Raw genomic sequence first — 14,389 nt, 5'->3', positions numbered from 1 at the left:
ACCCATATAGAGCTCAAGGAAGTCAATAGTTTTGTTTTCTTGTTGAACTATAGTAGTTTCTATGTATACTCCGTGGTGTCTAGTACCCTTTTTGTCTTAGTTTCTTCATTAATTTTTTGATGTTTTTTTTAAACCTGTTACACTTCATCCTAATTTCTTCCTGTATGTTTTTTAAAACTTGTTACACTTCATCCTACGAACCAGCTGGAGCTATCACTGCCTCCAATAAGAGAGCAGTGTCAGGGCACTTGTTAATTATTTACATCCTTTCTTTTTCTAGGGACATCAAGCATTGTTAGTTTGCGATATGCAGTGTAAGATCAGAAACAATTAACAAGGCGTAATAATATGTTTGAGGCAAAATCTGTGTAGAAAGCAGAGGTGCTATGTAGACGCCCTCTACAAGCATTGACAAACCATTTTACATGTTTTGAGAGACTAAACATATCATATAGTGCATATGGTACTCAACTTAAATTAGTACCCGAGCACTCCCGCACCTAACAGGGGACCCGGGTACTCCCGCTCCGGCACCTAACCCTATCCTGCTCCCGTGCGGCGCCGCCGCGCCGCACCAGAGCGCTACCGCCGTCCGCCTCCTCCCGCTCACTCCATCGCCTCCTCCCTCCGCCGCCGCCGCTGGGGGCGTCGCAGGCAAAGCCTGTGTGCTGCAGCGGCGGCGGCGGCGGCGTTTATCCTCACCACGCGCTTCGATCAGGACGGCGGCGGCCCGTGATGGCCGGATCTACGACACTGTGGGCGGGGCGGCGGCGTAAGGCGGCAGGTCCAGCGGCGGCGTTCGATCTAGGCCCAGATGGGCTTCGGTGGGCCACAACCTCGTCCGTTCCGTCATTGGCTTGTTGTCCCTGGGATCGACCCGTAACTCGAGAACGTTGGGGGCTGCGGCCCTGAGCGTGGGGGTGGTGGCCACTTCCTCCGCCGGAGATGGTCGGCCTGAGGATGGGTGGTCGGATCTCCAGATCCGTCATCTAGTTCCGGCTGCGAGTTGGGGAAATAGAGTTGGCAGTGAAAACCGAGCCGATGGCGGCATCTTGCCTCGTTACCTTCATGAAGGCATCATCGTGTAACTTATGTTGACTCACTCGTGCTGCTTCGCGGGAAACCCTAAGATCTGGTAATCCAGATCGGACGATGATGGTACTGCGGTGTCGTTCCTCTCTTGGGAGCATCGTTTGTGGAGCAGCGTAGGAAGTCAAAGGTAGGAGGTGGAGCGGTGGAGATGTCAAGTCATGCTTGACCAACAAGTGGTACGCTTTGTCATGCCTGGTCAGCAGGTGCTACGCACGACAGATCTTCCAGAGACTTCAAATTGTGTCGGCTGGTGGTACTTGGCGGCATGGTGCTGAGGTGTACCGGTGGCAACCGCGACGTGCTCAGCTGTTCGCACGCAGGGAGGTGGTGCGGTTTGGCGCCGTGGTGGCGTCAGTGGCAGCTAGATCGGGCAAGGTTGATGCGTCAGTACAGCTCTGAAGATGGAGTAGTGGCAGTTGGCGGCGGCGGCCTCTGAGAGCGCGCCGGACCGGTGTGTGCCCCAGACCCGGCAAGTGGCTTGGTTGGGACCTCAGATCTTAAATGTTAGGTTTGGCTGCGAGGTCTGTGGTATTAGGCCCGGACTATCAACATCCCTACATCAACTGGATAGGAGTAGCGACAAATGTTGTCTAGACGGTGGCTTCAGACTTACTCTTATATTTTTTTATAAGGTCTTTTGTGAATAATTAATAAAGTGGCTGCATGCATCGTGCAGATGCAGAGGCCGGGGGTCTTCCTTCTTTTCTTAAAAAAAATTAAATTAGTACCACACACATCCAGTCTGGGTCTATAGCAGTCAGGTGATGAGTGCATTGCATTGCACGCATCATTTCATTAGTTCAGTCTGGATATCGTTCAGATGTTTTCTCGGATTACCTCTTTAGTTGCCTGCTATATATATCCAACAAGAGGATGATAGGTATTTCAAGAGCCTGATCAAATTGGCAGCATACATATTACAGCATTTGTACTGTCCATCCACACACTATTGTGAACCAAGTGTTTGAACTTTGAAACGCACCCTCTTTCTAGCTAGCATAATAATCACAGGATACGAGATTCAGCAATAGGTTCCACGTGTAGGAGGCTGCTAGTACGTAGAGCAGAGCAACAAGGTCAGCCGTGTGGATGAGCACCTGGGCGGTGGAAGTGCAGTCTCTGCGGCCGCCATGGGCGTCCTCGATTCAAATTTGGGGGAATGCGCCGGCGGCGGAGGCCGCAGGGGGGATAGAGGTGGCGGAGCAGCAGGAAAATATCAGGGGCTAGATTACGAAATCATTAATTAAGGAGTACTCTTTGCAAAGAACACTCCACTTTCCCACGCACATGCAGCGCGCCATTTGTCGCAACCTGGGATTTTTCCCTTTTTCGTAGATTCGTTTATTCAAAACGTTTTATTTCTTAAACCGTGCGTCCAAATCTCGAACCGTTTTCATCATTGGATTTCCCGCGTCGAGATCTTTAAAACTAGATCCCATGTGATAGGTTTTGACGAATTTTTTTTCACGAAAAAACCGGATGAAAAAAAACGGGCGAAAAAACTGAACCGGGAGCATGGTTTTTTTTCCTTTACGAAAGAGGCACCCCCGTGCCTCTCGCGAAATCACAACCGTGCCTCTCATGGAAGCAAAACCGTGACTCTCGTGGAAGGAAAAAAACAGAAAACACGTTTTTTTCCGTTTCCGAGAGGCACGGCCGTGACTCTCTCGAAAGCACACCCGTGCCTCTCGCGAAAGCAAAACCGTAACTCTCGCGAAAGAAAAATAATAAAAAACACGTATTTTTTCCCTTTTCGAGAGGCATGGCCGTGACTTTCGGGTAAGCACAATCGTGCCTCTCGCGGAAGCAAAACCGTGACTCTCACGAAAGAAGAAAAAAAAACAGAAAACGCGTTTTGTTTTTCCCTTTCTGAGAGGCACGGCCGTGACTCTCGCGAAAGCACAACCGTGCCTCTCACGGAAGCAAAACCGTGACTCTCGCGAAAGAAAAAAACAAAAAACACATTTTTTTCGTTTCCGAAAGGCACGGCCGTGACTCTCGATAAAGCACAACCGTGCCTCTCGCGGAAGAAAAACCATGACTTTCGCGAAAGGGAAAAAAAGAAAACACGTTTTTTCGCGCAAAATTTTTTTTTGAATTTTTTTTTATCGAAAAGCTAGGAAAGACCGCGGGAAAACCAAAACGTCTAAAAAACCAAAAAAACCGTTTAAAAAGCCGAAAACGCGTGTGGAAAAATAAAAAAACAAAATCCAAAGGGAGCGTCCAGAGCGCGACACGTGGCGAATGGCTGAGAGCGCGCCAAGCAGCGCTGATCGTTGCGAGGCTCCCAAAGGAGTGCTCGTTAACTAGTTGCTCCCCTAGGATTATTACTTCATGTTTCATTTAATTTGTGTAGGCCATTAGCAAAGAAGAACCGAATATATAAGCCTGATAGCCCAAGCCCAAAAAGAATCAGCCCAACAGCATTGATTGATGCCACGTTTCATTCTCCTGAGTGGAATGGGAGCCTAAAAAAACTGAGTGGAATGGAAGCTGTCTTACGGCATGTATAATTAAGTCTTGCATGTAATTTAGAGATAACAAAAAAGTATGTCTATAATGGATTATATCTTAGCCTTATCTTTAATAACTAGTTATTCCTAACAACATGATGAGACATATTATGCTAAAAGATCATCTCTTAAATAAGAAAAGACAAGCATTTTCTTATAATTTCTCTCTCTTCTCCCTCAGCATTTATCTTATATGGCACTCCTAAATTAGCACCATTGTAAATGCCCTTAGTGTTCCACCTGTGCAATTCAGACTAAAGTGAGCGCTCGAGTTCGCTCATAGCAGCAATAATTGCTTTCTGAGTTTGTGGACTAAAGTGAGCATCGGAACAAGTTCATGTCTGAATGATGTATTTAACTCCTTATTTGACACATTTTACAGCAAATGGGCGACAAACTTCCATAGGTTTTGGTTCGGACTTTATTGGTTTCTTTCTTTTTCCTGTTGTTTCTTTTATATGTTTTCTTCGTTTTTCTATAACTCATTTTTCGTATTTTCCATTCCCTTTTTAAACTATTAAGAAATTTCAAAGTTGATTCAAATTTTAACAAAAATGCATTTTAAAAAATATTTGAGAATTTTCAATAAAAGTTCGTGTTTTAAATATTTTTCATAATATGAAAAATGTTTCCTTTTTGAAAAAATAATTCAAAAACTCTCCATGAATTTTTAAAATCATTTTTTCAAAAATTATTTCAAAATTAAAAAATATCACAGTTTTCAAAATGGTTCCAAAATTCAAAAAATATTGGAGTATTTTCAAAAAACTTTGTGTTTCCAGAAAATGTTCCCAATTTCAAACCATGTTCGTAATTTCGAAAAATATTCACGTTTAAAAAATTATTCATCATTTAAAAATATGATTGTGTTAAAAATATTTTCAAAATTAAAAAACATTGGTCACTACTGTAACCCGGGATCCTTATAGTAGCCTCGGTTCGCTACAACCTACAGTATCTGGGTCCGCTAAAGTAAACCGTCTGCTAGAGTAGCTCGCTCTCTCTCGACTCATGTTGTATGCATGGGTCGACCCACCAAGATGATCCCCTGTGCAGCAAGCCTCATATTTGACGCAAAGAGCATCAAATAGAGGCCCCAATTGCAATCTTGTGTTTGCTATATATCCACACAACAACTGTTTGTCGCTCATACTGATTCCTCATTTTTTTAGTCTAAACATACTCTTATTTATTGATTGGTAACAGTGTCCATTGGGACAAAGTTTACGTTGCGAGGTTGGAGAAGCCATAGATTACGTCCTCCAGGAGGACCTAGAACGAGTTTAGGTAGACCATATGCCACGAGGTTGGAAGCTCTACTCTTATAAATGAAAGCGCAAGAAACAAAACTATCTAAGTAGGTAAAATGTCCCTTATGATAATGCCATCCAAATCATTCCAGTCTTGATATCATCAACCAAATGCTTGCAATTAGTGGCGATGAGTAGATGCTGGAGATTGAGATCGGCCGCTAGTGCCAATCATTCCCGGCAAGCGATAGCCTCCAAACTAGTCGGATCCACATATCCTAGTAATTTAAGTGTCGAGGCACCTATGTAATGCCCCTTTGAATCTTTGCAAACCGCTGATGAAGAGCCTTTCCTCTGAGATCATGCCATTCCACCATCAACCCGAATCTTTTGTGACCCCTGATGACGGAGGGAACCACCGAATCTGTCGGTCAAGTTGGTGTTGAGCTTCTCATCGTGGTGCTGATTTAGGTTTGTAGTCTTCAAGCTCTCTTAAATATTTTTTCACGAACTGATGCGTGGTCTTAGGACTTTGGAAAATCAGTTCATGAAACACCCTTGTCTTCTCACACGCCAGATGGCCCATCGGGTGACCAATAGCGGGTTGGCGCATTTAGCACGGTTAGTCACTGCCGCTCATAACAGTCCCTGTAGGTTCGCCGACTAGTTTTTTTTTTTTTTTGCTTTTTTGCTTTTTTTATTTAATTTTTCACAAGTTTGTTATTTTTTACTTTGGTTTACTTTGTTTTCTCATTGTTTTCTCATTTTCTTTCTTTGCTAACTTTTGTTTTCTTTGTTTCTTATTGGTTTTCTTCATTTTCTCTTGTTTTGTTTTATTTTTTTCAACACATGTCTACATTTTCCCAGTACAAAATTTATAGTTCCGTTTTCTTGTTGCACTATAGATAGTTTCTAATATCCTCTTCATCTTTATTTCTTCATTAATTTCGTTATAATGTTAACAGGGTGTATGAAAATATTGGTGGCAAAATCTGTGTACAAAGCACATCGGAACTGCTATTCTAGACGCACAGCAACGATCCGGAATACCCTCTACAAGCAATATTTTAGTTAGCACTAGTACACATAATGCAGAGACTGAACATATAATGCATATGGTCCTGAACTTAAATAGTACCATACATATCCAGTCTGGGTTATTGATGATTGTAGCCTCTAGCAGTGAGGTGATGTGCGTTTGTACTTTGGACCCATCATTTCATTGGTTCTCAGTAATTACTGGGAAGATGTTACGGATCTCATCGCTGAATATAATGCTATCCAAGAAGAAAATGATAGGTATTTCTTGGGAAAAAAAACAGATAGGTATCTAGCAAAAGCGGACCTCTATTTTGTGTTGTTGTGTATTGAAAGATGGAGATAATGTTTCTTTACCAATTAGTGTTGTTGTGTATTGAATGATAGGTATTGCTCCTAATGTTATGAAGCACCACAATACTGATTGCTGTAATAGCATTCTGGATCCATGAACTTACCCAAGATGTGATGATTTAGTCCAAAACTAGCAATTTGTAACTGAGGACTCCCACAACTTGACCCCCTATGTGATGATTTAGTCCAGAGCGAATCATAGCGTGACAAGTGGCAGTTCGGAGGGTGGACCGGTCAGCACTGGCATTTTTGCACAAAGGCCTCTGCCGTTTCGTTGAATCAACCCGCAGTAGTTCACACCTGAATTAAATACGGCGTTTTTGCACCCCGGCGCCGCACACAGCGCCCAGCGTCGGCGCCACCAGGTATATCCACTGCTGCCTGTAGTTCCCCGCGGCCACCGCCGGCCCCAGTGTCCTCACGGGGTTCATCGACCCTCCTATCGTCGGCCTGCCACACACGCACAGTCATCATTACAGACCAGGCGATATCTCTGGCCCGTCGACAGGATGATGGTTGTCACCACCAGGCCCGCGCACGCCGCGTTCCCGAACGGCGAGATCATGCCGCCGTACTTCAGGTTCACGATCGGCGCCGCTGTCGCGAAGAAGATGAGGATGAACGTGCCCACGAACTCCGCTCCCAGCTGCACCAATGTAAATTCATGGGTCAGTTTTCAAGGACTCGTGGGTCATGGCCCATGCCAAGGTTTTGGTTACCGAGTGAGGCAATTTTACCGAGGGGGACTGGTAAACGTGGTTACCACGGTTACCGAGAAATACCGAGAATATTTCGAACAAGTTTTATAGTTGAACTCATATAAGTGAATGAACGAACATTCGAACCAGAGACCTCTCAAAACAGGAACTAGCTTGCTACGGACACTACAGAACCAACTCTCGTGGCATCAATCAGATCCTACTTACTTTACTGCAAATCGACCGTTTAAATTCAAAAAATTCAAAAAAATTGGTATTTTTTGCTTGGTATGGGATTTACCGAGGGGCACGGAAATACGTGGTAACCATAGGAAATCTTGAAATTTCAACTAGTATCCAAAACCTTGGCCCATGCACATCCGAAAAAAAAACAAAGCCCAGCCCATATAAGAATATTTTTTTCCTAGCACCAGTACCATTTCCTATTCTTTTTTCTCCGTCTGTTCGACTGCCAACTGAGAGGTTGCCTTTGAATTTAGCGGTCTTGTTCATGAAGCACTAAATAAAAGTTGAAATGACAAATTGTTTGTGCCATCACATGCCGATACCCCGTTGTATTATTTTATATATGCTCCCTAGTTTTTCATAAACCATCATTCTCCAACAATTTTATTTTACGCAGAGTTGCAGATAGATTCAGATCGGACATGTCACAGGTGATGGAGACGTACGTCGATCACGGGGTAGCAAAGTATGAAGCGATATATTGAGTCAACTATGAATTTTGGACACATTTGTCCGCTTACGTCACGGACTCACGGGGTACCCACTATTTGTGGTGTTTTCTTTTTTCTTTTTGCCGTTTTAGTTGATACTATGTACGTTTCAGACCTATTTATTTTTTTTAATAAAATTGGCGGTGTGCATCATGATGAAAGAAAAAAAACGTCACGTCCAGGAACCTTTACCCCAAATAAATTGTACTTCACCTCCAAGCAAAGATCACATCGTCTTATCAACGGTGTCGTAGCCAGTTTTCCAACCAAAACATGCATCAGGAGCAGAGTAATCACCGAGTTCACAAGCATATATATCTCTCGATTACGCGCGGGCGCTGCGGCTTACTCGTGATGATGCCGCAGGATACATCCAAACTCGCTAGACTGACCATGGGTGACCGAGACCAACAGAAGAGTATAGTACTACTCCCTCCATTCCAAAATACTTGACTTTCATTTGTCCAAAATGAATGCATCCATATACTAAAACATGTCGATAAATAGAAGACATGTATTGTGAAACGGAGGGAATAGTTTGGAACAAAATATTTGCAGAGAGCGATGCTGGGAGAGGCCGAATATAGCTAGCGTGACAATGTGTGCACGTGCATAGCCGCGAGCGCGACGTCCGGCGTACGTCCTGCGCCGGGATCTCCAGGACGCATCCACCGGCAGGCACCTGCACCGCGGCATCGACTTGCAGCGAGTCCACCCGTGGCCCCGCGAACCCGGCGTACGGCCGGGGTGCAAAAACGCCGTATTTAATTCAGGTGTGAACTACTACGGGTTAAATCGACGGGACTGCAGGGGCTTTGTGCAAAAACACTGTCGCTGACCAATCCAAGCTCTCGCCTGCCACTTGTCGATCTGTGATTCGATGTGGACCAAAACATCACATAAGAGGTCAAGTTACCTTTTGCAAGTTTTAGACTAAATCATCACATCCTGCGCAAGTTCATGGATCCAGGGTGCTATTACCTCTTAATAATGAGCCCCCCGCAAAGAAAAGAAGAAGAAAAAAGACATTGATAATGTGAACCAAGTGTATTGGGTTTTTTCAATGTGTTCCCCACTTGGTTTTCTATTTTGTATCATTTCTTTTATTTCTCTTTTCTTTGAGTTTGTGAACTGTGTTTGAGATCGTGAATATTATAGAATTCATGAATATTTTTTGAAATTTTGAGTTGTTTTTTTAATTTGTAACCATTTTTTAAATACTATGAATATTTTTTGAAATTATAAATTTTTCCGAGTTCATGGAAATTTTTAATTCATAAATATATTTAATTGGTGAACAATTTTTAAATATATGATTTTTTTAAATCCAGTAACATATTTTCCATTCATAGATTTTTTAAAATGCGCAAACATATTTCAAATTCATGATCAGTTTTTAAATTCAAGAACAATATCGAATTTGCGAACAGAATTCACGAACATTTTTTGAAATCATGAACATTTTTTGGTCTGGAGATAATAGATGTTTCGATTAAATTGTACAGTCCATTAGCAAAGAGCCCAATATATATGGAAGCCCGAAATCACTAATTGATGAGTACTCCGTTCAAAGATCACTCCCCCCTACCCAAGTTGCGACAAGTGGCTCAAAGAAAAATGAGTTTTCCCTTTTTTCCGTAGATCCGTTTATTCAAAATGTTTTATCTCTTAAACAGCGCGTCCAAATCTCGAACCGTTTTCACTGTTGGATTCCTCGCGTCGAGATCTTAAAAATTAGATCTCATGTTGGTAGGTTTTGATAAACTTTTTTTCACACAAAAATTGGATGAAAAAATCAGAGAAATAACCGAATCAGGAGCACTTTTGTTCCCTTTTCTCCTTCAAGGATTTTTCTATCTCTGGATCTTTGCCAAAGGGCAGTTTCCTCTTTTTCCAAATATCATCAAATTATTTTTTAATACTTTTCATCCTATTACAGTCTACAACAAACAGTTGCTGGTATTCAGACAAGACATCCAACAAGTCAAACTCCATAAGGAGAGATTTCTTCTTTTTCTTAAGAGCAGCTTCAGCATTTATAGACCACCCTTTAGTTTTCTTCCTAAGAGCTCTTGTTTTGGATAGCCAATTGTCAACAGAGGAAACCGAAGAAGAAACAGAAGACCGGACTTCACGAACCATTCGGTGAAAACTAGGTTGTGACAGCCACCATTTGTCAAATCTAAATATTTTGGGGTTTAAGGATTTCCTAGCCCCAGTATCCAGGATCAGTGGAGTGTGGTCACTCCCCACCCTGGGAAGAGCAGTAAGAGAGCATAGTGGGAAGTGAGAATCCCAGTCCACGGAGGTAAACACTCTATCAAGGATAGCAAAAATGGGATCATCTTGATTATTAGACCAAATATATCCTCTATTAGGAACAGGAATTTCAACATCCCCCACCTATTTATCCAGTCATTGAAAATAAAAGCAGTGTGTTGATTAACCGGCCCACTACTTTTCTCACTTTCATATCTGACTAAATTGAAATCACCACAGACAAAAATGGGGTATGAGGCAGTATCCAAAATAAAATCCATTTTAAATTCAGGATAAGTAGAACCATAAACTATCACCAAATGCCAACTAAAACCATCATCTTTGTTCTTAACAGTAGCTTTAATGTAAAACCTATTATTAATAAACTCAATCACCTCAAATAAATTTCTCTTAAGACCCAAAAGGATCCCCCAGCAGTATTAACAACATGTAAATAATGCCAATTAAAGTTGTTGGCCCTGTCAATAGCTTTAAGAAAACCTTGAGAAATACTTGTTGAACAAGTATTTCAAAAATGTTGAACAAGTATTGGAAAAATATTAGATGTGTATTAGAAAAATGTTGTTGACGTATGGAAAAAATGTAGATTAATAACCAAAAGAACAAAGAAAACCAAAAAAGAAAATAAATAAAAGAAAAACAAATAAAAAACGAAGAAACAAAGTGCAAAAAACGATTTTTTTTAGATGCAAGTGCAAAAAACGAATGAAAACATTGGACCCAGCCCATGATGGACCTACCTCCGTTCCTATTATCTCCCTCCGCCGCCGCTCAGCTCCAGGTTCACCGCCGCCGCCGCTCAGCTCTGTAGATCTGTGCCAACTTGCTCTGTAGATCGTCGGAGAGAGAGGAAGGATGAACGGCGGCATGCGGCGGATCCTGAAACTTGGGTTGTATGACAGCCACAGGCGCTTGTATTCGCTCCGGCGCTTGGACCTCCTCAAGATTAATTTTTTTCACCCCATGGTGGAACAAGCGGCCGCGCATGGCAAGGTGTTGCCAACAGTACTGACGCACGCCGAGGCCAACACGACAAGAAGAAGGATCTCCAGCACCACTAATCTGGCGGCGGCAGAGGCGGCGGCGCCCAAGATTGATCGGCCAAAAACCGAGCTGGTCATAAGGCCGCCGCAGCTCGACTACTCCATGGGGAACCATCACACCGTTCATTTCTTGCCCACCGCCTCGGAGAGCAAGGTCGTCGTGGCCGACCGCGGGAACCGCATGCTGCGCTTCGACGTCGTCGACGGCACCCGCTGCATCGACACGCTGCCATGGCTCCACGGACCCAAGGTGATGCCCATGTCCATCTCCGTCCCTCCAACGGATATACAATTCCATGACGACGAAGACACGGGTGACCTCTACATCATCGATGGCCTCCTCTACCTGCACATGGCGGAGGAGCGGCCGCAGTTCGAGGCCCTGGTGTGGAGGGGGATCCGCCCCACATGTCACAGGTTCTGGCACTGCGACATCCTCCCGCTGCCGCCCTGAATCACCCACCACAAGCAAGCCTTTGTCCACGGCCATGCCCTCGTCGGCGGCACCATCGGCTTCTCCGTCTCTGCAGGCGTCGATGGTGCCGGCACCTCCAACTCTGCAGGCGCCGAGGGTGCCGACACCTATTGCTCAGGCTGGATGGAGCGAGCGGGCTTTTCGGCCCGCTCGTGGCCCGTTCGGGACCGGACCGTTCGGTCCTGGCCCGTTGAAGAAATTAGCCGGTCCGGTTACAAAATTTGGGCCCGATATTTTGTCGGTCCGGTCCGGTCTTTGACCGAGCCAACCGAGCGGACCGAAGGGCGCTGCAGGCTGTTCCTTGTCATCGCGGCCACCACACGCTTTGGCCGGCGAGATCCGCGCGCTGGGTGACCGACGACCACGCCCCGCCGTCCCTCTCCCGCGCGAGCGCGCCCCTCCTTGATTTGTTTCCGTTTATTGAGTCGAACAAAGAAGAAAACTCAAGTCGCGCGTGAGATAGAAGAGAACAAAAAATAGAAAGAACACGCCATCACACCTGTGATTATCTGAGAGTCACACAGGGGCAAGAGGCAGTCACGCCCTACCGTTTGGTTTTTCCTTTTAATCAGTCGACAGAAAATAGAGAGAATGAGATAAACATGATTCGATCTGATAATTTAGGCGTTTTATATATAAAGTGGGGCGAAAGCCTTTTTCGGTATTTAGGCGCTTCCCACGACAACTCCTCACTGTTGTTCCTTTTATTTGCTAGTAATGAGAGAAATAACTTCGATAGGGTAATCAGGCGCCATCCCATGACGCAGTTTCCTCTTATTCAGACGAACATGCAGAAAATAGAAGGAACAAGAGAGAAAAAATGGTTGGATCCGACAATCACAGTGTCATCCCACGATTATCTTCACGTCAGAATTAATCCACCAATCACAGCAAGGCTCATACAAGGAAAATCATGGGCCCATGCACGTGCTAAATTACTTGCATGCAATGAAAAAAACTGCTAAAAATATACTTGCGGACGCTCGAGGGTAACCGTCGCGCCAGCCCCTCTCCCTCGCCTTCCTCTCCCCAGCGCCGCCGCTCCATCGCGTGGCTATTCCCCCTCTCCCCCGCGCGGCCGCGCCGCTCCCCCCCCCCTCTCTCTCTCTCGTGCCTCTCCCTCATGCCACCGCGCCATCATCAGGTGCATCTTCTCCGGCTCCGGCCACCGTCCTGCTTCTCCGACAACCTCTCCGACATCCTGGGCCCACATGGCAGTGATTGAACGTCGCCGGGACCGTGAGGACCACCGGTCCGCACCGAGCTTCTTGTCCGCCGGTCCGGTCCCTGAAATCAGGACCGCTGCTCTGCTCGGTCCGGTCCGGACTGGACCGCCGGCGGCCGGTCCAATCGATGGCTCGGACCGGGACCGGACCGGCCCGGACCGTGTCCACCCTCACCTATTGCTTCCACACGGCGACTCGTGAGTGGAGCAAAGCTGGCGACTGGCTCATGCCCTTCCATGGCAAGGCGGATTACGTCCCCGAGCTTGGCCTCTGGTTTGGCATCTCTTTGCAAGGCAACCTCCCCTGCGGTGCTGACCTCTCGGGCCTTGTCACAGGGGAGGAGCCGTCGCCGGAGAAGATGCGTATCTGGGCTCGTGATGACCTGCCAGAGGAGTGGCAGCCCGACATTTTGTTCAGGTCCAAGGTCGCGAGTCTCGGTTCTGGCAGGTTAATCATCATGGACATGTTGGGTACCACTACCATCGCATCTTCTCGGTTCTGGCAGGTTCCCAACAAGGAATTTACCCTCTTCACTGGTATGGAGCTAGCGTTCAGCAATGGCAGCAAAGGCAACGAGAGCAGTAGCTCTGGTGACGACGAGAATGGCGGCAAAGGCAAAGGCAAAAGGGACAATGTGTGGCCTCGGTATGATGAAGCACAAATCCGGTCGTTACATCTATAACAGGCAATTGAAGATCCAGGCGGTGTTCTGAATTAATGCATGATTCAGCAACAAGTCATTCTGAACTCAACTGCCTTGAGTCAGTTAGTGTAGTGTTGCTGCTCCGTGGTGTTAAGTCGGCTTAAATAATCTATCTTGCAGGTGTTATTCTGGACCATTTCCATCTAGTATTTGGATTTGCTGCTCATCAGATAATTGTTTGGTTTGATTTGATGGCAATCAATTTTGTATATATGTAGTAATGTTGGCTCAGTTTCCATGGTTGATTTCATGGGAAGGGACTAGAGTTTGGTGATGAACGAAAACAGCAGTTTGGTTAAGTACAAACTCTTCATCTTCAAGTCACTGACAATGTTTGTTGTAACTAAGTCAAAACTGTGCACTTTTCACTTCAGGAACGAGTATGAGAGTGGTAAAGGAATGCATGCAGGTTCCAAATTTTCTTTCTTTCTTCTTGAAAAAAAAATGCATGCTCAGTTTTGACCTTTGGCCATATGTAGCTTTCAATTAAAGATAAAAATAATTTTTTTTTACTTCAGGTATGAGTATGAGAGTGGTTAATGGAATGCAGGTTCCAATTTTGTTTTTTGTTTTTAAATAAACATGTTTATATTTGTCTAAAAAGATGTAGCGGCACACTGGAGCAGTCTGCATGCACAAAATACCTGAAACTGGAACTAATCTACTTAGCAATTAAACTTGTAGGGGATCTAGCCTCCAGTGGCCTTTGGCGGCTATATAATTAAACCCTAGCAAAGCAAATTAAGCCAATAGCTCTGAATCTCTGAAATTCTAGTGTTAAATTCAGGTAGCGACAATTGGTGTCTAGAGCCAGTAAATCCTTGGAGGTGGCATGGATCTGGGCTTCTCTCATAACTCCCTGGTCAATCTAGGATTCCGGAGGCGGCATTTTTTCGGGTGCATTCGGTAGTCCAGCCTGGTTACTGGAGAACATCTCTTGGGTGGTAAATCCTATCCTAGCACCTGATATTTGATGGTGC

At 44.9% G+C, this 14,389-nt stretch overlaps 1 pseudogene; it reads left to right on the top strand.

The window, feature by feature from the left end:
• The first annotated feature begins 10,829 nt into the window (after positions 1–10,829).
• Positions 10,830–13,949, top strand: LOC119352571 (annotated as a pseudogene).
• Positions 13,950–14,389: the final 440 nt, after the last annotated feature.

This window comes from Triticum dicoccoides, chromosome 2A (genome assembly GCF_002162155.2).
Source record: "Triticum dicoccoides isolate Atlit2015 ecotype Zavitan chromosome 2A, WEW_v2.0, whole genome shotgun sequence".
Taxonomy (NCBI): Eukaryota; Viridiplantae; Streptophyta; class Magnoliopsida; order Poales; family Poaceae; genus Triticum; species Triticum dicoccoides.
This window is presented reverse-complemented; position numbering and strand designations above follow the sequence as displayed.